Source organism: Scyliorhinus torazame, chromosome 16 (genome assembly GCF_047496885.1).
Source record: "Scyliorhinus torazame isolate Kashiwa2021f chromosome 16, sScyTor2.1, whole genome shotgun sequence".
NCBI lineage: Eukaryota > Metazoa > Chordata > Chondrichthyes > Carcharhiniformes > Scyliorhinidae > Scyliorhinus > Scyliorhinus torazame.
Window position 1 is genome coordinate 110,619,986 of NC_092722.1, and position 26,208 is coordinate 110,646,193.

At 51.9% G+C, this 26,208-nt stretch overlaps 1 long non-coding RNA gene across 1 annotated transcript in view; it reads right to left on the reverse strand.

Annotated features, from left to right (window-relative positions):
* Positions 1 to 1,156: 1,156 nt before the first annotated feature.
* The window catches only part of LOC140392401 (uncharacterized), a 34,843-nt gene continuing 9,791 nt past the window's right edge, over positions 1,157 to 26,208 (reverse strand). Inside the window, exon 3 of the long non-coding RNA XR_011935334.1 lies at positions 1,157 to 1,241. This is a non-coding gene — a long non-coding RNA (uncharacterized lncRNA). The remainder of the gene's footprint in view (positions 1,242 to 26,208) is intronic.

Here is a 26,208-nt window from a genome sequence, read left to right on the forward strand (position 1 = left end):
TATAATAAACTTAAAAACATTAATAGAAGATTATTATAGATGATGCCTGCCTCCTATAGCTGATTTTTTTCTGACTGAAGCCCTCATCCTTCTTCTTCCTGAGATTTCTATAGGTGCCTAGTTGGCAGTATTTTGTACTTGTGTTTGTTGGCAGTGTGCCCCACAGGTGTCACTGCCGGCTGGCAGGTCCTGTAACCAGTAGTCATGTTTGCTGCCACCTATTTGGCTGGGTTGCACACAATTGCATTCATTTTCATTTCTCGGCAGGGAGTTGGGAGTCCAAAGTGTCAACTGTAAAGTTGAGTCCAAAGGTTGCGACTGTCCTAGGCGATGTTGCCATGGTCCAATACACAAGCCTTGGGCATTCAGCCTGATTGTTGCATGGGAAAATCGACGCATGCCCTCAACTGACTTCAAAACAGGGACATCAAGCATGCAACACACGTCTGCCAACATACATACATACAAACAGTCTGACTATAGCACCCGGACTATAGCACCCATCTATATTATGGATTTAACATTCATAGCAGGAATGAACAATCAACTCAACGTGAACTACATTTAATTCTTTGTGTCTCTTTACACTGACTGCCATACACAATAGTGAATGTATCAAGCATCAGCTCCAATAAATCAGACAGTCCTTCTTCTGTAACATAATAAGAGGGGCTGAGGGAGAGAAAACTGATGAAAAGCATGAGGCCATTGGTTTGTTCTTTTAGCACAATGCCTCATGTTTTGTTTTAATACATTTAAAGTATCCAATTCACTTTCTTTCCCAATTAAGGGGCAATTTAGCGTGGCCAATCCACCGACCCTGCACATCTTTTGGGTTGTGGGGGGGGAGACCCACGCAGACACGGGGAGAATGCAGAAACTCCACAGGGACTGTGACCTGGGGCCGGGATCGAACCCGGGTCCTCGGCCCTGTGAGCCAGCAGTGCTAACCACTGCGCCACCATGCTGCCCTGCCTGATGTACTTTTAGTTTCATTTTTATTGCTTGGTTACATATATATAAATCTATCTGACTCTATGTACAGGGCCTTGCACAACTATTAGATTTTAACTGAATTTTTAAAAAATATATATTTTATTAAAGTTTTCAAACACAATTTTTTTCCTTACAAATCAACAAAAATGGTAGCATGATACCTGCTTGTTCCAGTTGAGGTAGATTTGGGGCCTGCCTCCTTTCACTGCCCCAAGATAAGATCATGGCGCAATCGAGGATGCTACCTGGGGAAGAAGAATATAAAGTTAAGAATTTTCCAATGCCCCTCACCCAACCCATTTGGCAAAACTATGTACAATTGCACATCGACTAACAGGTGTGAATTAGATGAGGGCTTTCATTACGCATCTAAAGCGTTGTGTCTTGGATAAACCTCCAGCATGACAGCAAACCTGAGCCTCTCAACTTTCCTCTTTTCCTTGGAATGTTCTCATTTTTTACCCCCTATCAGCACAAGTGTTATGCTACCACTTGAGCACTTAACGGATTTGATGCTTCATTTCCAGTTTGTGCAAGTAATTACTAATGATTATCATTGATGATCAAAGGGTGAGAAACTTAACCTTCCACTTGTGTAGGGTGCGGCCAACAAACAATCAGCATGAGCAGCTTGACAATTACTGCCTGCATTTAACTCAATAAAACTGTCTGAACTTCCTTTATGCCCAGCAGAAATTAATCCCCACATTCTTAGCACCGGCTAAATAATAACAATTGAGGTTATTTATAGATCTATGAATAGATCGAGGCGTACTGATTTCTCTGAGCTGAATGGGAGGCAGTCAAAGTAACTTTTCAAATAGAGAAGTTTTTCTTCAGGCCGCAAACAAACAGAAATTTGAACCCAAATTATTAGACAGGGAGGAGTGCTAAATAATTCCCTCTCCGTCCACACAGGCTTAATTTGGCCATCGATAACTTTGGGCAGGGCAGAATTGAATGCACTTCATTTGAAGGCAGCAGTTATTCATCAGCCAGAAATATTATGACCTTGGCAACAAAGCTTTCAGTCACCAATTAAAGGAACAAATCTGCAGTAACTGGTGAGGGAGAACATTTGGACAGCTGCAAATACTGAAATGAGATGTTCTCAAATTCCTTTGTTGGTTCAGTGTGTTATCTGGTAGTTAGCCGATATAGATGGACCTGGTAGGACACTGATTTGATCTTTTATCTCAGCTGAGTTAGCTGGTCCTAGGTGGTAACAATGAGGGCCGGGATTCTCTGTTTGGGAGAATAAGATTCTCCGTCAGTGGGATCCTCCGTTTCTCTGGCAGCATACGCACGCCCGCGGACTTCCCGACGGCATGGGGATGCCCACACTGGGAAACCCCATTGGCCAGCTGCTGGGACGGAGAATCCCGCTGCCGATGGGGGCCCGCCTCACCAGAAAACGGGTACGGTGGGATGGAGAATCCCGCCCTAAAATTAGTGTTCTCACCGGGATTGAAAAGGGGGGGTTGGGGTGGGGGGTGGGGTGGGGGGGTGGGGGGGTGTGGGGGGGTGGGGGGGGGGGTGGGGGGGGGGGGGAGTGGTGGTGGAGGGGTGGTGGGGGGGGGGCGATATACATTCCGGGATTCAGGAAATGTAAATGGACTCGCGCTCAGCTGGTGCAAATTGAATGCAATTCACGGCCCAGCGGGTGGTGTAACCACGGAGGCCGGAATTAGCGCAAAATAGCCTGATAGCTGGAGCTGTTTTGAAGCACACTTACTGCAGCCACGAAGGTGGCTCAGGGGAAACCTGTGTCCCCCCTCCTGCCCCCCAACCCCCAACCCCTCCTCCCCACCAATTTCGGGAGTCTGGCGTGGGCCCACTGCTCAATGTCAATAAGGAGAGGAGGCACACCCTCTTTCCGAGGGTAGCCGACAGACTCAAGCCCGCCCACCTAAACAGCGCTTGGGAGGAGGTGGCAGAGAGTGCTACCAGTCTCACTAGGAGGAGACAGCTTATGATCCTGAGGGTTGGGGCTCACTGGAGAGGCCCCTGCTCTGAGAGGGGCAGAAAACCAGGGAGAGTTTCAAAGGCCACAGTGCAGATGCCCAGTAGGTCTTACGAGGAAAGGTTGAGGGTGCTAGGCCTTTTCTCATTAGAACGGAGAAGGATGAGGGCCGACTTGATAGAGGTTTATAAGATGATCAGGGGAATAGATAGAGTAGACAGTCAGAGACTTTTTCCCCGGGTGGAACAAACCATTACAAGGGGACATAAATTTAAGGTGAAAGGTGGAAGATATAGGAGGGATATCAGAGGTAGGTTCTTTACCCAGAGAGTAGTGGGGGCATGGAATGCACTGCCTGTGGAAGTAGTTGAATCGGAAACATTAGGGACTTTCAAGCAGCTATGGGATAGGTACATGGATTACGGTAAAATGATATAGTGTAGATTTATTTGTTCTTAAGGGCAGCACGGTAGCATTGTGGATAGCACAATTGCTTCACAGCTCCAGGGTCCCAGGTTCGATTCCGGCTTGGGTCACTGTCTGTGCGGAGTCTGCACGTCCTCCCCGTGTCTGCGTGGGTTTCCTCCGGGTGCTCCGGTTTCCTCCCACAGTCCAAAGATGTGCAGGGTATGTGGATTGGCCATGATAAATTGCCCTTAGTGTCCAAAATTGCCCTTGGTGTTGGGTGGAGGTGTTGGGTTTGGGTGGGGTGCTCTTTCCGGGGGCCGGTGCGGACTCGGGGGGGCCGAATGGCCTCCTTCTGCACTGTAAATTCAATGATAATCTATGATTAATCTAGGACAAAGGTTCGGCGCAATATCGTGGGCCGAAGGGCCTGTTCTGTGCTGTATTTTCTATGTTCTATGTTCTATGGTTGGGGTGAGCTCTGCTGATCACCTTCCTCTGCAGTGGGGCAGCACTTCCGAGGAGTGCCAACACCTGGTGGACCACTTATTGAGCTTGGCCTGGCCCATCCCCCTTATGATGCCACTGGGGTATGAGGGTTTCCAGAGGGCAGCATGGTTGGGCCACCACATCACCAGAGGCTCGCTGAACATCCACAGGACATTGAGCAGCCAGGAGCCTATAAGTAGCACCAAAGGAGTGCTTTTAAATCCACATGCTGTAGCAATGGCGGTCTGAGCCAGGCCACCCCGGCCCTGAGGGGAACTCCCGAGTCCGTGGACTTGGCACCAAGTCATCGCTACTGCCCCCAGCCCGGGCAGCCACCCCCAAGCAAGCCTGCCAACTTTTAAAGAGTTTCTTTAGCCTCCTGCACCCCCTCACCAGCCATGGCGTCCAGTTCCTGCTTGTAAATACTTGCACCAATTCGCACCCGCATGACCTCTCCCTGAGAGGAATGGGGTATTGTGGAGGGATGGAGCATGAACTGTCCAACCCTCTAATGATATTTAAATTCATGCAAACAACAGTTTTGTATGGACCCGCTTCGCAGGGCGCAAACTTTGATAACGGTGCCAACAAGGGACTGGACTACGGCCAAGGAATTTGTGGTGGGCACAAACAGCACTTTTTCCAATGCGCGCTATCTTTGCTCAATCACAATTCTCACTGTCGGCTCTGCAAAGCGGAGAATTCAGCCCAAGGTTTCTGAAGTTGACCTCAGGGCCCCAGCTTTGAAAGGGGGAAAGTTGGCTGGGATGTTTGCTGCAGCCGATCACAGGCTTCAGCACCCTTGTGTCAAGAGTGACTCAGTAGGGTAGTGCCCTTGCCTCTGGGTCAGTAGGTTATGGATACAAGTCCCACTCCAGCGACTTGAGAGCATATCCCAGGTTGACACTCGAGTAAAATACTGAGGGGGTGCTGATGAGGTATTAAACCCTGTCTGTGGTTTTCAAGTTTTTGTAAAAGGTCGCAGAACAACATTTCAAAGAAGAGCAAGGAATTAATTCCCCCAGGATCCTGATCAATATTTATCTCGCAACCAAAATCACTGAAACGGGTTATTTGGTCATCCAGTTTGCGGGGTTTTCTGTACAATTTAGCTGCGACAGATGCTACATTACAACAAGGAAAACGTTTTAAAAATGCATAATGGGACAGTAGTTCTTTGCGGTGGGATGCCCTGAATGACAATCCTTTACATGCAAGCTCTTTCCTTAAGGATGAAATGATCTCTTCAATCCAGGGACACTTGAAGACATGATTGAAATGAAAGTTAAAGCAAATCTTTCCAAATTAGTAACACTGATGTTCAGCAAGTGTTTTCTTGGAGACATTTTCAAATGGGGTTTTGTTCCTGACCTGATCCACGTGCTTCAGCCTTTGGTTAAATGTTGGCCTTCGCCCGGAGTACAAGTTAAAGAAAAAAAGCAGCAAAGTTAATTTGCTGGGAATCGGAAATAAAACCAGGAAAGGATGGAAACACTCAGCAGGATTGTTAACAGTTAATGGAGGGCAGAGATAAAATAATCGTTCAGATGTGGACCCTGCATCAAGTTTGAATGAGTATTCCGCATCAGAAACGTTAAGCCATCTCTTTCCTCCACGGGCGCTGAAGAGCCTGCTGCATTTTTCCAGCAGTTTCTTCTTGTGTTTGAGGTGATCACGAGTGCCAGTTGGCCCTGTGAAATAAAACACTTTCCTTTCTCCAGTCTCCGCTGTCTCTCAGATTTATATTGAACTGTGAATGGTGGGAAGAAGCTGTGATTGCTCATGCTGAGGTAACAACCACACAATCACACACAAAGTGATTTGGGCAGTTTCTGTAGCAATAACTTGCTTTTATATAGCTTCTTTAATGTGTTACAATGATCAAAAACTTTTCTTTTTTAAAATTCATTTTACAGGATGTGGCTGTCACTGGCGAGGCCAGCATTTGATGCCCATCCCTAATTCCCCTTCAGAAGGTGATGGTGAGCTGCCCTCTTGAACCACTGCAGTCCATGTGGTGTACGTACACCCACTGTGCTATGAAGGAAGGTGTTGCAGGATTTTGACCTAGGGACAGTGAAGGAACGGCGATATATTTCCAAGTCACAATGGCGAGTGACTTGGAAGGGAACCTCCAGGTGGTGGGGCTCCCATGTACCTGCTGCCCTTAGTCTTCTAGATGGTTGTGGGTTTTGAAGGTGCTGTCGAAGGAGCCTTGGTGAGTTACTGCAGTGCATCTTGTAGATGGTACACACGGCTGCCACTGTGCGTCGGCGATGGAAGGATGTTTATGTGTCTAAGCCCAGCAGAGTTTTTTGGGGCATTGAATAGAACCTGTCATGATATCCATATTAACATATCATGGTGCAATCACACACACACACTGATTGACAGGTAGACGGACCAATCAACACACACACAACATCACAGCCAATCACCAGTGAGAGCACACGCACTATAAAACAGGGAACATCACAGTTCCCGCTCATTCTACCAGGAGATAGCTCAGAGCACAGAGCTCACAGCGTGCCACTCAGACATAGACCATGTGCTGAGTGCCTCACTAAGATAGTGCTAGGGCTGGGTCCACAGGTTAACTGGTGAAGTACGAACCACAGCCAGAAGTTAACAGTTGTTATTGTACAGAATAATAAAACAGAGTTGTACCATCTACAACCGTGTTCGTTCCTTTGTGTGTCGGAACACCCAACACGACATGATACCAGGATTGGAAACTTGCCAGCGACTGTGAGACCTACCTGCACCTCTTCAGAGATCCGCCATCCTGCACCATGGACACCATCAGCCCGCCGCAGCCGCTCCAAATCGCTGGAAATCTCGGCGTCAACTGGAAGCTGTTTAAACAGCGCTTCCAGCTCTTCCTAGAAGCCACAGACAGGGAGAATGCATCGGACACCAGGAAAATTGCCCTCCTCCTCTCCACGGCGGGGCAACACGCCATCCACATCTACAACTCCCTGGCATTCGCGGAAGGCGAGGACAAGACGAAGTACAAGACGGTCCTTCTGAAATTTGAGCAAAACTTCAGCGTCGAAGTGAATGAGAGTTTTCGAGAGGTACTTCTTCCAGCAGCGCCTGCAGGGTAAGGATGAGCCTTTTCAATCTTTTTTGACACACCTCCGTATCCTCGCGCAGTCCTGCTGCTATGAGGCCTCCTCCGATTCCATGATTCATGATCAGATAGTTTTTGGGGTCACCTCGGACACCCTACACCAGCAGCTCCTCAGAATAAAGCGCCTCACCCTAGCCACCGCCATCGAAACCTGCGTCCTCCACGAAAACGCGACCAGCCGGTATTCCCAATTCCAGGTGGCCGAATCGGCACGGCAGGGGTCCTACGAGGCCGAGCAGGTCCAGTCTATTGAGTTCCTCCCGACCCGCGGCCCGACGAGGGCAGCCATTTTGCCCGCTTTCTGAGGCCTCCCACGCTTGTACGCGCCAAAAGAGGTGACGGCGACGCAGAGGGACGTGATGCGTAGGCACGCTCTACGCAGGACCGCACCGCGCATGCGCGGTGGCACAACGAACGCCATGATGTCACGATGTGCGGCAACTGTGGATCCGCACACTTAAAGCGGCAATGTCCAGCCAAAACTCGACAATGCCTCCGCTGTGGCAAGATGGGCCATTACGCTGCCTGCTGTCGCGCAGCTCAACCTGCCAACACTCTGCAATTCCACCAGCCTCGCAGGGACGTGCGGGCCATTCAGCCTCCTGACGACGTACAGGCCGGTGATACCGACGACCGGGAACCCTTCCGCGTTGCGGTAATTGACAGAAATCGGATGTCCCCAAGTAGGACCCACCAGCCGATGCCAGTGCACAGCGTTAATCCGGGCGATGAATGGTGTGCCACCCTAACGGTCAACTGATCACCAATCACATTCCACTTAGACACTGGTGCCTCAGCCAATCTCATTGCATGGTCAGCCTTCTACACCTTGAAGGTCAAACCACCGATTCGGCCATCCCGCTGTCAGTTGGTCGATTACGACGGTAATGTTATCCCGGCCATGGGGTCCTGCTAACTCGAGGTTGCACACAATTCATACACAGCCACACTGTCCTTTGAGATAGTTGGATCCTTGAAAGACTCTCTGCTAGGCGCACAGGCGTGCAAGATCGTCCACCTCGTTCAGCGGGTACACACTCTGTCTCCAGAAGGCACGTCCGATTTCCCGGATGCAGACTTTAGGGCGCAGCTCCACTCGCTCCTCGCCCACAACCAGGAGGTTTTCGAGGGCATGGGCACACTGCCCTACACTTACAGAATATGGCTCAAACTGGACGCACCTCGTAGAGTCCCAGCACCACTCAAGGACCGCCTCAAGCAGCAGCTGCAGGATCTGCAGGACCAAAGAGTGCTTTCCCGGGTCACGGAGCCTACACCATGGGTCAGCTCCATGGTGTGCGTAAAAAAGCCCTCTGGTGAGTTCCGGATCTGCATCTACCTGAAAGACCTGAACAATAACATCATGAGGGAACGCTACCCCATACCCAAATGGGAAGAAATCACGAGCGAAAAGGCCCGGGCTAAAATTTTTACAAAGCTTGATGCCTCAAAGGGTTTTTGGCAGATTCAGCTGGATCAGTCCAGCAGGAAGCTGTGCACTTTCAACACTCCCTTTGGCAGATACTGGTACTATAGGATGCCGTTTGGCATCATCTCGGCATCCGAGGTGTTCCATCGCATCATGGAATAGATGATGGAGGGCATCGAAGGGGTGCGCGTCTATGTTGATGACGTCATCATCTGGTCCACCACACCACAGGAGCACATCAGTTGTCTCCAGCGTGTCTTTGCACGGATATGAGATCACGGCCTGCACCTCAACCGAGCCAAGTGTTCTTTTGGCCAAACTGAGCTAAAGTTTCTGGGGGACCACATATCCCGGTCAGGGGTGCGTCCGGATGCCAACAAAATGGCAGCTATTGCAGTCATGCCACGGCTGGCAGACAAGAAGGCAGTGCTACGCTTTCTCGGGATGGTCAACTTCCTGGGGAAGTTTATTCCCAACCTTGCCTCGCATACAACGGCTCTTCGCCACCTGGTAAAGAAGACTACGGAATTCCAGTGGTTGCCCGCACACCAGAAGGAATGGGAGGTGCTCAAGCTCAAGCTCACCACCGCCCCGGTATTGGTGTACTTCAACACGTCTCGAGACACAAAGATCTCGACTGATGCCAGCCAGTCCGGCATTGGGGCGGTATTCCTGCAACGGGACGACACTGCATCATGGGCCTCGGTCGCCTATGCCTTGCGGGCCATGACCCCCACAGAACAGCGCTATGCACAGATTGAGAAGGAGTGCCTGGGTTTGTTAACCGGCATAGATAAATTCCACGACTATGTGTATGGTCTTCCGCAGTTCACCGTGGAGACCAACCATCGCCCCCTGGTCGGCATCATACAAAAGGACCTCAACGAGATGACCCCTCGCCTCCAGCGCATTCTGCTCAAGCTCCGGAGGTATACGACTTCAAACTTGTCTACACCCCGGGAAAGGACCTCATCATCGCGGATGCCCTGTCCAGAGCAGTGAGCACACCGCCCGAATTGGGGGGGTTCGTTTGTCAGGTCGACGCACAAGTAACCTTCACATCGGCCAATCTGCCGGCTACTGATGCAAGTCTGGCCCTCATTCGCCGTGAGACTGCAACGTGTGATGCGCCACATGATGGGAGGGTGGCTCAAGGGGCAGTGCCCACAATTCTACAATGTCCGAGACGACTTGGCCGTCATTGATGGTGTCCTCCTAAAGTTGGACCGGATCGTGATCCCACACAGCATGCACCGGCTTGTCCTCGAACAATTGCACGAAGGCCATCTCGGAGTTGAAAAGTGCAGGCGGAGGGCCCGAGAAGCTGTGTACTGGCCGGGCATCAGCGACGACATTGCCAACATGGTGCTCAACTGCCCCACCTGCCAAAGGTTTCAGCCGGCGCAACCCCCTGAGACACTTCAGCCCCATGAGTTGGTAACGTCCCCCTGGGCAAAGGTGGGTGTGGACCTTTTTCATGCGCTCTGCAGGGACTATGTCATTATAATTGACTATTTTTCCAATTATCCGGAAGTCATACGCCTGCACGACTTGACATCATTAGCTGTAATCAGAGCATGTAAAGAAACCTTCGCTCGCCATGGCATTCCGCTTACAGTCATGTCGGACAATGGACTCTGTTTTGCGAGCCAAGAATGGTCTTTTGCCGCTTCATATGGCTTCACACGCGTGACGTCCAGCCCTTTGCATCCCTAGTCGAATGGCAAGGCGGAAAAGGGCGTCCATATCGTGAAGCGTCTCTTCTGCAAGGCTGCTGATGCTGGATCTGACTTCTGTTTAGCCCTGCTGGCCTATCGCTCGGCCCCACTGTCCACAGGCCTCTCACCAGCCCAGCTGTTGATGGGTCGCACCCTCAGGACCACTGTGCCGTCCATTCATGTTCCTAAACCCGACCATGCTCCAGTACTGCAAAGGATGCCAACAGCAGCGTGCTCAGCAGAAGGTGGCATAGGATACTCGGGCAACTGATCTTCCTGCCCTGGCCCCTGGAGACAATGTTCGCATACACCTACCGGAGGGTGGCTGGTCGGCAACTGCCGAGGTTCTCCGCTGCGTGGCTCCCCGCTCATTCCTGGTTCTCATGCCTGATGGCTCCATTCGCCGGCGTAATCGGCAGGCCCTTCGGCTGCTTCCGCGCTCACTACATGATCATGCACCGGTGCCACGCCCTCCTGTTGTCCCTGATGTCAACTTCGTGGAGTTTCCTGCCACTCTGCCTGTTCCTCTATCACCCATGGCCAGGCCCATTCCTCAGCCGCTGGATCCTGACCCACCCTTGAGGCGGTCAACCCAAATTCGTCGCCCCCCTACTAGTCTGGACTTATGAGCCTGTTTGCACATTGGACTCACTGAATTGTTGTGCAACATTGTTAACGTGTTTTTTTTTTTGTCGTTCCAGGAGTTCTCTTTCGATATTTGATGATTGCACTTGTTTTGTTTGTGGTACAACCTCGTTGCTCTGTTGCACCTGACACCTTCCTATGTATATAGTTTAGCCTCATGTACATGTTGTAAATATTGCACACACATACTCAGCCGCACTCAGTACACACCAGTATCTATTACCATGTAGGCACATATCCTTGTGAAAAGGGGGATGTCATGATATCCATATTAACATGTCATGGTGCAATAACACACACACACTGATGGACAGGTAGATGGACCAACCAACACACACACAACATCACAGCCAATCACCAGTGAGAGCACACGCACTATAAAACAGGGAACACCACATTTCCCACTCATTCTACCAGGAGATAGCTCAGAGCACAGAGCTCACAGCGTGCCACTCAGACATAAACCATGTGCTGAGTGCCTCTCTAAGATAGTGCTAGGGCTGGGTCCACAGGTTAACTGGTGAAGTACGAACCACAGCCAGAAGTTAACAGTTGTTATTGTACAGAATAATAAAACAGAGTTGCACCATCTACAACCGTGTTGGTTTGTTTGTGTGTCGGAACACCCAACACGACAGAACCCAGTTAGCAGTGCAAAATAGGCCAGTTGGACAAGAACTCGGGTGTGACACAGCACAGGAGTGGGGGCGGGGGGGGGAGGTGGTGGGGGGGTGCGGGGGGGGGGGGGGTAAGAGGGCAGGTGAGAATTTCAACCCCGCCGATGAATTACATACTCAGGAGCCTGGGAAAAAGAAGTTCAGGAAATAAATAAGGCGAAGGCCAATAAAAACGGAAAATGAATCCAGTTAAAGCTCCAAACCCTGACCCAGTATGACGCAATGAAGAGGGAGACAAAGACAGAGGGGGTAATTATAGAGGTTTCCTGCCCCCATACACTCCTCCCACAGTGAAAGGTTGAGATCAGCCCCAGGGGGATCCTAGGCATTCACCACTGGGGAAGTGGTACAATTGTGGCCAGGTAGACCACTATACCCCACCAGAAATTGCAGGAATAGGAGACCCTGGACCATGCCACGAGAGGGGCCAGCGAGACAAGTCACGATAGCCCCAGTGGGCAGACCGAGAATCCCTCCACCCCATATCCCCAAGTGGACACAGGTCTCAGGGTGTGACGGTGTCAGGCCTCACCCAGATGGCTTTATGGCGCCAAATAGGATAGTTTAGGTAAAAAGGCAAGGTAGGAGGCTACGCTGTTGAGTTCCTATGGGACACAGGGGCCTCCCATACTACCCCAAACAGAGACATTGACACAACATGGCACACCAGAAAGAAAGTCATTTCAAATGGATTCACGAGACACTTACAGGAAGGATCAGAAACCGATCCATTAGAGCTCAGATTAGGGGACCTAGTGTGCCACCACCCGGCCATACTAGTAGACCTCCACCCAGAAGCAGAGCACGTCCTGGGCTCTAACTTTCTGTGTACATGCATCTTGTCCTTTGATCCGACAAACTGCTGTGTTTGGCAGATGGCCGAGGCAGGTAGGACGTTTCCGCAGAGATACACCAACAGGGTTTGCAATATGGGGGAGCTATGGATAAAACCCACAAAAGTGACTGACACCCCGGGAGCACAGGGAATGCTTGCGAAGCACGCACAAACATTCGCAGGGTAACTATGCTCGGGTAACAGCTGAATTAGTGATGGACGGCCCTCACCCGAGACCCCAGAAACAGTACGGTTTCCCTAAACAGGCCAAGGGAGAGTTGGCCAAGGTAATAAACAGTCTACAGCAGCAAGGTTTATAGCCAAGGTAATAACAAGCCTCCACCAACAATTTCCCAATTTGGCCGGTCAGGAAACCAGCCGGCTCTTGGAGGCTGACAATTGACTAACGAGAGTGAATAAAACAAGCCAATCATGGCACCAACGTAACAACCAGGCCAAGTACTTCACCGTGCTGGACATAAGCAACGGATTTTGATTGATTCCCCTAAGTAAACAGTGCCAGGACAAATTAGCATTCATTCTTCAGCATGGTAGCATAGTGGTTAGCACGGTTGCTTCACAGTGCCAGGGTCCCAGATTCGATTTACGGCTTGGGTCACTGTCTGTGCGGAGTCTGCACGTTCGTCCCGTGTCTGGGTGGGTTTCCGCTGGTTTCCTCCCACAGTCCAAAGATGTGCAGGTTAGGTGGATTGGCCATGCTAAACTGCCCTTCGTGTCCAAAAAAGGTTAGGTGGGGTTACTGGGTTCCGGGGATAGGGTGGAGGTGTGCTGCTTAAGTGCCGGTGCATACCCAATGGGCCGAATGGCCTCCTTCTGCACTATAAATTCTATGTTCTGGGTCGGCAATACATATGGACATGCTTACCCTAAGATTTCCGTAATTCTGTCTATTTTTCAGCAGCGATTGGCTGAAGGGTCGGAAGGGGTTTCACGGCCTAACTGCCTAATTCGGTGCATAGATGATCTCATGCTTCAAGCGGATGCCAGTGAGGAACATCTGAAATTATTAGCAAACCATTGTCCCTTCTCGCCCCATTGGGGTCAAAAGCAAATCTCAAAAAGGCACAAATCATGAAATCCCAGGTCTCATACTTGGGCCCCAGGGAAAACATGAGTTTGAGAGAAAACATATTGAGTCTATAGCCCACTTGCCCCTACCCAAAGATATGAGCTCGTTACGTTCCTTTCTAGGCTTGGTGGGGTATTGCTGAAACCATATCGACAGTTTTGCCACCAAAGCCTCCCCATTGTCGGACCTGTTGAAAAAGAACACCCTGTGGGAATGGGCCAGAGAAACACACGCAGGCAGTCTTGGAATTAAAACAGGCCCGAGCGAAGGTCCCAGTACTAGAGGAACAGACCCAGAACTCCCCTTTGTGTCGGAAGCTGCTTCCACGGACGCAACACTTGCGCTGTACACTTACAAGTGCGCCACGGGAGACTCGGTCCGGTGGTCTATGCCTCCCAGCTCCTAACCCCAGTAGAACAAGGTTTCTCGCTGTGTGAGAGATACCTCTTGGCAGTTTTCTGGGCGGTACAGCATACACAATTGGGCTCAATCCATTAACCATTTACACTACACACACCCCCATCCAACTACTATTGGACGGACGAGTTAAAGACGGTACGGTTAACCAGAACAGTATCGCGTGTTGAGCCCTAATGTTCAGTGCAACAAACTACCCACTTTCCTAGCAGACAACTTGAATTACGAAGGAGAACCCTATGAGTGCCAGGTAGTGGCAACAACTGATCCCAAGGGACCATTTGTGCTAAAACAAAAGGTGGGGAGGACCCTAGGAAATCAGGGAAGCCGATAAACAGGGAGCCAACAAACAAACTTTAGAATTTTTGTTGACGGATCTTGTAGTACCCTCAATAATGACACAAGAGTGTAGAATGGTAAATGAAGGCTGTAATAAGCAGAGAACTAGTCAGTGACCGAGACGTGTGCTTACTGAGTGCCACCTACAGGGCGTCACCTTATATACGGCTCCCTGGTGGGCAGAGCCGGAGGCGGAGTCCACCAGGGTTCCAAACCCGGTCTTAAAGGGGCATCACCTACATGGTGTTAAGGGTACAGTAACCATTCATCACAGATCCCCTATGGTGGAACAGGAAACAGGAAAACAGGAAAACAGCATGCGGCATATGTGTGGAGGACCACCTGATGGAGTTAGCAGTAAAATTCCCCTCTACAATGAGCGCCCAGGCTGCTAAACTAGCAGCCGTGGCTTATGTAGTTAGCCACCCGGATAAGTACCCCCTACCGGCAGACATACACTCGAACAGCATGTAAGTCTGTAATAGTTTTTTTTAAAATATATATTTTATTACATTTTTCAAACAAACTTTTTCCGTTTTTACAAATCAACATAAAAATAATACAATAACTAGTAAATAACATTATTTAAATAATATAGTGAACTAACAAAAAATAGTGCTCCCCCCCCCCGGGTTGCTGCTGCTGTCACTCTATCTACCCTTAACGTTCCGCGAGATAGTCAAGGAACGGTTGCCACCGCCTGGAGAACCCCTGGGCCGATCCTCTCAACGCAAATTTTATTAGTTCCAGCTTTATGAACCCTGCCATGTCGTTTATCCAGGCCTCCATGCCTTTCACTTCCTTCCACATGAGTAAAATCCTACGCCGGGCTACTAGGGACGCAAAGGCCAGAATGTCGGCCTCTTTCGCCTCCTGCACTCCCGGCTCTTCCGCTACCCCAAATATCGCTAACCCCCAGCCTGGCTTGACCCGGACCTTCACCAACTTTGAGATCACCCTTGCCACGCCCCCCAGTACTCATCCAATGCCGGACACGACCAGAACATGTGTGTGTGGTTCGCCGGGCTTCCCGAGCACCTCCCACACCTGTCCTCCATTCCGAAGAACCTGCTCAGCCTTGCTCCCGTCATATGTGCTCTGTGTAGAACCTTAAATTGAATCAGGCTAATCCTGGCACACGAAGACGAGGAATTTACCCTGCTTAGGGCATCAGCCCACAGCCCCTCCTCAATTTCCTCTCCCAGCTCTTCTTCCCATTTTCCCTTCAGCTCCTCTATCATCGCCTCCCCCTCGTCTCTCATCTCCTGATATATTTCGGACACTTTGCCCTCCCCGACCCATACCCCGGAAATCACTCTATCTTGGATCCCCTGTGTCAGGAGCAGCGGAAATTTCCCCACCTGTTGCCTCGTAAACGCCCTCACTTGCATATATCTGAAGATATTCCCCGGGGGCAACTCATATTTTTCCTCCAGCGCTCCCAGACTTGCAAACGTCCCGTCTATAAACAGGTCCCTCAGTTTCCTAATTCCTACTCGTTGCCAGCTCTGGAACCCCCGTTCATCCTTCCTGGGACAAACCTGTGGTTATTCCTAATCGGGAACCACACCGAGGCACCCGTCACCCCCCCTGTGTCGCCTCCACTGCCCCCAGATCCTCAAGGTTGCCACCACCACTGGGTTTGTGGTATACCTCTTCGGGGAGAACGGCAGCGGCGCCGTCACCAGCGCCTTTAGGCTCGTTCCTTTACAGGACGCCATCTCCAGCCTCTTCCACGCCGCCCCCTCTCCCTCTCTCATCCACTTACAAACCATCGCCACATTGGCGGCCCAGTAGTAGTCGTTCAGGCTCGGCAGCGCCAAACCCCCTCTATCCCTACTGCGCTGCAGGAACCCCCTCTTTACCCTCGGGGTCTTCCCTGCCCTCACAAGCTCATAATGCTCCTGTCTATTTTTTTGAAAAAGGCCTTTGTGATCAGAATGGGGAGACACTGAAATACGAAAAGAAACCTCGGGAGGGCCATCATTTTTACCACCTGCACTCTGCCCGCCAATGAGAGCAGCAACATATCCCACCTCTTGAAGTCCTCCTCCATCTGCTCCACCAGTCGCGTCAGATTAAGTCTGTATAGAGTTCCCCAGTTCCTGGCTACCTGGATCCCCAGATATCGGAAGCTCCTTTCCACTCTCCTTAACGGCAGAGCGTCTATTCCTCTTCCCTGGTCCCCAGGGTGTATTACAAAAAGCTCGCTCTTCCCCATATTTAGCCTGTATCCCGAGAAATCACCAAACTCCCTCAGTATCTGCATAACCTCTGGCATCCCCTCTACAGGGTCCGCAACGTATAGCAGTAAGTCATCAGCGTAGAGCGACACTCGATGCTCCTCTCCCCCTCTAACCACCCCCCTCCACTTCTTAGAGTCCCTCAACGATATGGCCAGTGGTTCAATTGCCAACACGAACAGTAACGGGGTCAGGGGACACCCCTGTCTTGTTCCCCTGTATAGCCGAAAATACCCTGATCTTTGCCGGTTTGTGACTACACTTGCCACTGGAGCCCCATATAGGAGTCTGACCCATCTAACAAACCCCTCTCCGAACCCAAACCTCCTCAATACCTCCCACAAATAGTCCCACTCCACCCTATCGAATGCCTTCTCCGCATCCATCGCCGCCACTATCATCATCACCCCCAGCAGCCGTCGAACGTTAACATTCAGTTGTCTGACTTCCGGGTGTGGCGATGACCAGCTAAGTCGCACGTTTCGGCAGCTCCCGGTGGAACGGACTTTTGGGCTCTTAAAAGGAGCCCCAACGGCAATTTAAACGGCCAAAAACACTGTGCGGTAAACTAGAAGGGAATCCCCCCCGGACACGCATGGATAAAGGAGAGGATAGCAGCCGGATTGCAGAGGATCCTCTGGAGCAGCGGCAAGGAAGGCAAGCTCAAAGCAAGATGGCGTCGGAAGGTGGCCGTTTGTTATGGGGCCCAGACCAACAAGAGTTCCTGCGGTGCTGTGTGGAAGAGCTGAAAAAGGAATTGAAGAAGGAGTTGTTGGCCCCGATATTACAGGCGGTTGAAGGGCTAAAGGAGAAGCAGAAGACTCAAGAGCAGGAGTTTCGGGTCGTGAAGGCAAAGGCTGCTGAAAATGAAGATGAAATACAGGGCCTGGTGGTGAAGACAGAGACGCACGAGGCGCAGCACAAAAGGTGTGTGGAAAGGCTGGAAGTATTGGAGAATAATTCGAGGAGGAAGAATTTAAGGGTTCTGGGTATTCCCGAAGGCGTAGAAGGGGCGGACGTCGGGACATATGTGAGCACGATGCTTCACTCGCTAATGGGATCGGAGGCCCCGACGGGCCCTTTGGAGGTGGAGGGAGCTTATCGAGTTCTGGCGCGAAGACCAAGGGCAGGAGAAATACCTCGAGCCATAGTGGTGAGGTTTCACCGCTATAATGACAGAGAGATGGTCCTAAGATGGGCGAAGAAAACTCGGAGCTGCAGGTGGGAGAACGCGGTGATCCGCGTATACCAGGATTGGAGTGCGGAGGTGGCGAGAAGGAGGGCAAGTTTTAATCGGGCCAAGGCGGTGCTTCACAAAAAGATCCAGTTTGGAATGTTACAACCGGCGAGATTGTGGGTCACACACCAAGGGAAGCACCACTACTTTGAGACGGCAGAAGAGGCGTGGACTTTCATTGTGGACGAGAAGCTGGAATAGTCTGGCGAGAGAAAGAACTTTTGGGACAAAGTGGTGGGGTGATTATGTGGGGCGAGGAAAAAGGGGGGGGGGGATGATTTTTCAGTTTGTTAATCTTGCGATCCTGTAACTTTTCTCTCTTCCCCATGATGGGGGGGGGGGAGTATGAGGAACTGTGGGCGCCGGTCATTAGGGGCGGGGCCGAGTGGGAAACGCGGGCTTTGTTCCCGCGCTATGGTAATTATGGCAGGAACAGGGACGCAGGAAGGAGGGGGCCTCGCACAGTGGGTGCCGAGGACAAGGGGGGAAGCCGAGGTCAGCCAGAGTTCGCTGACTTCTGGGAGCAACATGGGGGGTGTAATTACGCTAGAGGGGGATCTAGCGGAGGGGGGGGGGAGGGAGCTAACTGGGTTGCTGCTGCTAAGGAGAAGGGGGAGCTGTTATGGGATAGGGTGGTCGAGGCGGGAGGGCACCGTCGGGGGGATACACGGGTACGTGGGAACCGAGTGAGGAGCTGGGTTAAAAAAGGGGATGGCTAGTCGACAAGGGGGGGGGGGGCGGGTAAAGAGCCCCCCAACCCGGCCCAAGTACGTGGAACGTGAGAGGGCTGAACGGGCCGATTAAAAGGGCACGGGTACTCGCACACCTAAAGAAATTAAAGGCAGATGTGGTTATGTTGCAGGAGATGCATCTGAAACTGATAGACCAGGTCAGACTACGTAAAGGATGGGTGGGGCAGGTGTTTCATTCGGGTTTGGATGCGAAGAACAGGGGGGTGGCTATCTTGGTGGGGAAACGGGTACTGTTTGAGGCAAAGACCATAGTGGCGGATAGTGGGGGTAGATAGGTGATGGTGAGTGGCAGATTGCAAGGGGAGGCGGTGGTTCTGGTGAACGTATATGCCCCGAATTGGGATGATGCAAATTTTATGAGGCGTATGTTGGGATGTATCCCGGACCTGGAGGCGGGAAAGTTGGTAATGGGGGGAGATTTCAATACGGTGCTTGATCCAGGGCTGGACCGATCGAGATCCAGGACCGGGAGGAGGCCGGCAGCGGCCAGGGTGCTCAAGGACTTCATGGAGCAGATGGGAGGGGTAGACCCCTGGAGATTTAGTAGGCCTAGGAGTAAGGAGTTCTAATTTTTCTCCCATGTCCACAAAGTATATTCACGGATAGACTTTTTTGTCTTGGGAAGGTGACAGGGACGAAATATACGGCCATAGCTATTTCGGACCACGCTCCACATTGGGTAGACCTGGAGGTAGGAGAGGAAAAAGAACAGCACCCACTCTGGAGAATGGATATGGGCTTATTGGCAGATGAGGGAGTATGTTCAAGGGTGAGGGGGTGCATCGAAAGGTACTTGGAGCTTAATGACAATGGAGAGGTTCAGGTGGGAGTGGTCTGGGAGGCGTTGAAGGCGGTGGTTAGAGGAGAACTGATATCCATAAGGGCACATAAAGGGAAACAAGAGGGTAAAGAAAGGGAGCGATTGCTGAAAGAACCTTTGAGGGTGGACAGGCAATATGCGGAGGTACCGGAGGAGGGACTGTACAGGGAAAGACAAAGGCTACACGTAGAATTTGACCTGCTGACCACAGGTAAGGCAGAGGCACAGTGGAGGAGGGCACAGGGTGTACAGTATGAGTATGGAGAGAAGGCGAGTCGGCTACTGGCCCACCAATTGAGGAAGAGGGGAGCAGCGAGGGAGATAGGTGGGGTGAGAGATGAGGAGGGAGAGATGGAACGGGGAGCGGAGAGAGTGAACGGGGTGTTCAAGGCATTTTATGAGAGGTTATATAAGGCTCAGCCCCCGGAGGGGAAGGAGGGAATGATGTGTTTTTTGGATCAGCTGGAATTCCCTAAGGTGGAGGAGCAGGAGGGGGTGGGACTGGGAGCACAGATTGAGATGGAGGAGGTGGTAAAAGGGATTGGGAGCATGCAGGCGGGGAAGGCCCCGGGACCGGACGGATTCCCGGTGGAATTTTATAGGAAGTATATGGACCTACTGGCCCCGCTTCTGACGAGAACCTTTAATGAGGCTAGGGAAAGGGGGCAGCTGCCCCCGACTATGTCGGAGGCAACGATATCACTCCTTTTGAAGAAGGAAAAAGACCCGCTGCAGTGTGGGTCCTACAGGCCCATTTCCCTTTTAAATGTAGATGCTAAGCTCTTGGCCAAGGTGATGGCGACGAGGATAGAGGACTGTGTCCCCGGAGTGGTCCACGAGGATCAAACTGGGTTTGTTAAGGGGAGACAGCTGAACACGAACATACGGAGGTTGCTAGGGGTAATGATGATGCCCCCACCAGAGGGGGAGGTGGAGATAGTGGTGGCGATGGACGCCGAGAAGGCATTCGACAGAGTGGAGTGGGATTATCTGTGGGAGGTGCTGAGGAGATTTGGTTTTGGAGAGGGGTTTATTGGATGGGTACAGCTGCTGTATAGGGCCCCGGTGGTGAGCGTGGTCACGAACAGACAGAGGTCTGATTACTTCCGTCTTCATAGAGGTGTCCCCTGTCTCCGTTACTGTTTGCATTGGCGATTGAGCCCCTGGCCATAGCACTGAGGGGCTCCAGGAAGTGGAGGGGAGTGCTCAGGGAAGGAGAAGAACACCGGGTATCCCTGTATGCAGATGATTTATTGCTGTAAGTTGCGGATCCAGTGGAGGGGATGCCTGAGATAATGCAGACACTCAGGGAGTTTGGGGAATTTTCTGGGTACAAACTGAATATGGGTAAGAGTGAGCTGTTTGTGGTGCATCCGGGGGAGCAGAGCAGGGGAATAGATGACTTACCGCTGAGGAAGGTGACAAGAGATTTCCGGTACTTAGGGATTCAGATAACCAGGAGTTGGGGAACCTTACACCGGCTTAATCTAACAAGATTGGTGGAACAGATGGAGGAGGATTTTAAGAGATGAGACATGGTGCCCCTGTCACTGGTGGGTAGGGTGCAGGCGGTTAAAATGGTAGTCCTCCCGAGATTCCTCTTTGTGTTTCAGTGCCTTCTGGTGATGGTCACGAAGGCTTTTTTCAAGAGAATTGAGAAAAGTGTCATGAGTTTTGTGTGGGCCGGGAAGACCCCGAGAGTGAGGAGGGGGTTCTTGCAGCGTAGCAGGGATAGGGGGGGGGCTGGCACTACCGAGCCTAAGTGAATACTACTGGGCCGCCAATATCTCAATGGTGTGTAAGTGGATGGGAGAAGGGGAGGGAGCGGCGTGGAAGAGATTGGAGATGGCGTCCTGCAAAGGAACCAGCCTACAAGCAATGGTGACGGCGCCGTTGCCGTTCTCCCCGAAGAAATACACCACAAGTCCAGTGGTGGTGGCAACATTAAAAATTTGGGGGCAGTGGAGACGACATAGGGGAAGGACGCGAGCCTCGGTGCGGTCCCCGATAAGAAATAACCATAGGTTTGTCCCGGGGAGAATGGATGGGGGATTTGGAACATGGCAAAGAGCTGGGGTTGTGCAACTGAGAGATCTGTTCGTAGACGGGACGTTTGCGAGTCTGGGAGCGCTGACGGAAAAATATGGGTTGCCCCAAGGGAATGCATTTCGGTACATGCAACTGAGGGCTTTCGCGAGGCAACAGGTGAGGGAATTCCCGCAGCTCCCGACACAGGAGGTCCAGGATAGAGTGATCTCGGGGACATGGGTGGGGGATGGTAGGGTGTCGGATATATACAGGGAAATGAGGGACGAGGGGGAGATCATGGTGGATGAGTTGAAGGGGAAATGGGAAGAAGAGCTGGGGGAAGAGATTGAGGAGGGGCTGTGGGCTGATGCCCTACGTAGGGTAAACGGTCATGTCCGGCACTACAGGGGTTCTGGGTGGGGGTGGCAAAGGTGCTTTCGAAGGTGGTGGGGGTCCGGGTCGAGCCAAGCTGGGGGTTGGCTATATTCGGGGTTGCAGAAGAGCCGGGAGTGCAGGAGGCGAAAGAGGCTAATGTCTTGGCCTTTGCGTCCCTAGTAGCCCGGCGAAGGATATTGCTTATGTGGAAGGAAGCCAAACCCCCCCCGGCGTGGAGACCTGGATAAATGACATGGCAGGGTTTATAAAACTAGAACAGATAAAGTTTGCACTAAGGGGTTCGGCTCAAGGGTTCACCAGGCGGTGCCAACCGTTCATTGACTACCTTGCGGAATGATAAAAGAAATGGGAAGGTAACAGCAGCAACCCAGGGGGGGTGGGGAGGGGAGGGAGGGGGGGGGGGGGGGGGGGGAGGGCTCGGGTGGGTCCACAGGGGTGTTTTTGGATAAATATTTGTACTAGGCTATGTATATTGGACTGTTTGATTTTATTTTGGAGAGTTATTATTTTTGATAGGGCAGTTGCCATTTAATTTATATATTATTTATTTATTTGTTAAAAAAGGCCACTGTTATTTATACTGTTTTACTGTTGTAAAAAGGAAAACCTTTGTATTGTTTTGTTTGGCCTAAAAACCTGAATAAAATATATATTTTTAAAAAACATTCAATGGCTCCCCTTTACAAACCCTGTCTGGTCTTCATGCACCACCCCCGGGACGCAATCCTCTATCCTTGTCGCCATCACTTTTGCCAGCAGTTTGGCGTCTACATTTAGGAGTGAGATAGGCCTGTATGACCCGCATTGCAGCGGATCTTTATCCCGCTTCAGAATTAGCGATATCGTCGCCTCCGACATTGTCGGGGGTAGTATCCCCCCTTCCCTGGCCTCGTTAAAGGTTCTCGCCAGCAGCGGGGCCAACAGGTCCACATATTTCCTGTAGAATTCCACCGGAAACCCGTCTGGTCCCGGGGCCTTCCCTGCCTGCATGTTCTCCAGTCCCTTAGTCACCTCGTCCACCTCGATTGGTGCCCCCAGACCTGCCACCTCCTGCTCCTCCACCCTCGGGAACCTTCGTTGGTCCAGAAAATGTAGCATTCCCTCTTTTCCCCCCCGGGGGTTGGGAATTATATAGCCTCTCATAAAAGGTCTTGAACACCTCATTTACCTTCCCTGCTCTCTGCTCCATAGTTCCCGTTTCGTCCCTAACTCCCCCAATCTCTCTCGCCGCTATCCTCTTACGAAGTTGGTGGGCCAGCAGTCGGCTTGCCTTTTCCCCATATTCATATCGCATCCCCTGTGCCTTCCTCCACTGTGCCTCTGCCTTTCCTGTGGTCAGCAGGTCAAACTCCGTCTGAGGTCTTCGCCTTTCTCTATATAGTCCTTCGTCTGGGGCCTCCGCATATCTTTTATCCACCCTCAAAATCTCCCCCACTAATCTCTCCCTTTCTTTGCCCTCTTGTTTCTCCTTGTGGGCTCTAATGGAGATCAGGTCTCCTCTAACCACCGCCTTCAGCGCTTCCCATACTACCCCCACCTCATCCTCACCATCGTCATTGACCTCCAGGTATCTCTCAATACACCCCCGCACCCTTCCACAGACCCCCTCATCCGCCAGTAGTCCCACATCCAGTCGCCAGAGTGGGCGCTGCTCCCTCTCCTCTCCTAGTTCCAGATCCACCCAATGCGGGGCGTGGTCTGAAACGGCTATGGCCGAATACACCGTTCCTGCCACCTTCGAGATCAGTGCCCTACTCATAACAAAGAAGTCTATTCGGGAATATACCTTGTGGACGTGGGAGAAAAAGGAAAACTCTTTAGCCAACGGCCTGGCAAATCTCCACGGATCCACTCCCCCCATTTGTTCCAGAAAGCCCCTAAGCAATTTGGCCGCTGCCGGCCTTCTTCCGGTCCTGGATCTAGATCGGTCTAGCCCTGGATCCAGCACAGTGTTGAAATCCCCCCCATTACCAAGCTTCCCACCTCCAGGTTCGGGATACGTCCCAGCATCCGCTTCATGAATCCCGCGTCATCCCAGTTTGGGGCATATACATTCACCAGCACGACCGCCTCTCCTTGCAATCTACCACTCACCATCACGTATCTACCCCCACTGTCCGCAACTATGTTCTTAGCCTCAAACGATACCCGTTTCTCCACCAATATGGCCACCCCTCTATTCTTTGCGTCCAGCCCTGAGTGGAACACCTGGCCCTCCCATCCTTTTCTTAACCTAACCTGGTCCGCCACCTTCAGGTGCGTCTCCTGGAGCATGACTACGTCCGCCTTCAGTCCCTTTAAGTGCGCGAACACTCGGGCCCTCTTAATCGGCCCATTTAGGCCTCTCACGTTCCACGTGATCAGCCGGATTGGGGGGCCGCTCCCCCCCCCCACCGACTAGCCATCCCCTTTTCTGGGCCATCTCCCCGTCCAGGTCCCGCGCACCCACCTGCCCCCCAGGCGGCGCCTTCCCGTCCCGACCACCTCTTCTCTTGCCAGCTCCCCCTTGCACTCAGCAGCAGCAACCCAGTTAGTCCCCCCCCCCACCCGGTCCCCCCGCTAGATCACCCTCCAGCATGGTTACTCCCCCCATAATTCTTCCGAAAGTCAGCTAACTCTAGCTGACCCCGGCTTCCCCCGTTCTCTCTTTGACCTCCCTGCGTTTGGGGCTCTCTTCCTTCCTGCGCCTATCTTCACGCCATCATCTCCATAGCGCGGGGAAAAAAAAACCCCGTGCTTTCTGTCGGCCCCGCCCCCTGTGGCGCAGCTCCCTCATTCCCCCTCCCCCTCTCTGTCCCTTTTTCCCCACCGCCGCCCACATTTCTTCATGTCCCCCCATCCGGGGGAGAAAAATTCCCCATCCAACATTGCTGTATAATAAACCTCCCCTTTCCCCTCTTTACATTCCTGTACCACCACCTCGTTGCTTCCCCCCCAACATCCAACTCTCAGATCTAGTCCCGTTTCTCTTCTTGAATGAAGGTCCATGCCTCATCTGCCGTTTTGAAGTAGTAGTGCTTGCCCTGATGCGTGACCCACAATCGTGCCGGTTGCAGCATCCCAAATTTTATTTTCTTCCTGTGAAGCCTTGGCCCGATTAAAGCTCGCCCTCCTTCTCGCCACCTCCACACTCCAGTCCTCATACACTCGTATCACCGCATTCTCCCACTTGCTACTCCGTACCTTCTTGGCCAAGCTCAGGACCGCCTCTCTGTCCATGAAGCGGTGGAATCTCACCACTATCGCTCTTGGTATTTCACCCGCCTTTGGTCTTCTCACAAGGACCCGGTGAGCCCCTTCCACCCCCGGGGGGCCCGTTGGGGCCTCAGCTTCCATTAGCGTATGGAGCATCGTGCTCACATAAGCACCAACATCAGCTCCCTCTGCTCCTTCGGGGAGACCTAAAATCCGTAGGTTCTTCCTCCTCGAGCTGTTCTCCAGGGCTTCCAGCCTTTCTATGCACCTCTTATGTAGCGCCTCATGCGTCTCCGTTTTTACCACCAGGCCCTGTATCTCATCCTCATTCTCGGCTGCCTTTGCCTTCACTCCACGGAGCTCTATCGCCTGGACCTTTTGTGTTTCCTTCAGTCCCTCGATTGCCAATAACATAGGTGCCAGCACCTCTTTCTTTAGTTCCTCCACACATCGTCGGAGGAATTCCTGCTGGTCCGGGCCCCATGCCATCTGGGCTCCATCCGCCGCCATCTTGCTTCTCCCTTCTCTTCTCTGCCGCTGCTCCAGAGGATCCTTCGTAATCTGGACACTACCAGTGGTCCTTTCCATACACACACGGGGGGGGGGATCTTCCTTCGTCACCCCACACTGGGCTTGGTCTAAAAAAATTTCCGTTGGGGCTCTCGAAAAGAGCCCAAAAGTCCGTTAGAACGGGAACTGCCGAAACGTGCGGCTTAGCAGTGCATCGCCGCAACCGGAAGTCCAGTCTGTAATAGTTTAACCGACTTCCTGCCACTGTGGGAGGCCAAAGGATATGTATCGGCAGATGGGAAACCCCTACCATCTGCACTGCTGCTAGAATACATTTTTCAAACTGCCCAAGGACAGGAGTACAGAATCATCAAAGTCAAGGCGCACCATAGAACATCCCCAACTGGGAACATAAGGGCAAATGAACAAGCTAACCATGGCGTCCGAGAGGAGAGCTGTGGCAACCCCTGAGCAGCTAGACTCCGTTGTCTGAGCCAAACGAAGGTCGAGGATCTTTAAACAGGCTCAGGGCAGCAACGACGAATTAAAGCAAATCCAGGAAGGAGCAAACCCCACCTCCTACGACAAATAGAAGGACAAACTGACCGGGAAAGACGGACTTGTTCTTAAAGATGGACGATACGTGGTGCAAACAAGGGGGTGGAAACAAATCATATATCAGTGTCATAATGTCCAGGGCCATCAAGGAGCGGAAGCAACTGGGGAAAGAATTAATGGACTACGCTGGCAGCCAGGGGTAGGCAAAGACATACGGTCCTATGTTGGCAATTGCAGTCTGTGCACAAAATAACCCCAACCGGTATGCCAATGAAGGAGAACAAGGCCCCTGAGCAAATCTCCAAGTTGATTATGACAGCCCCCTAACACCCT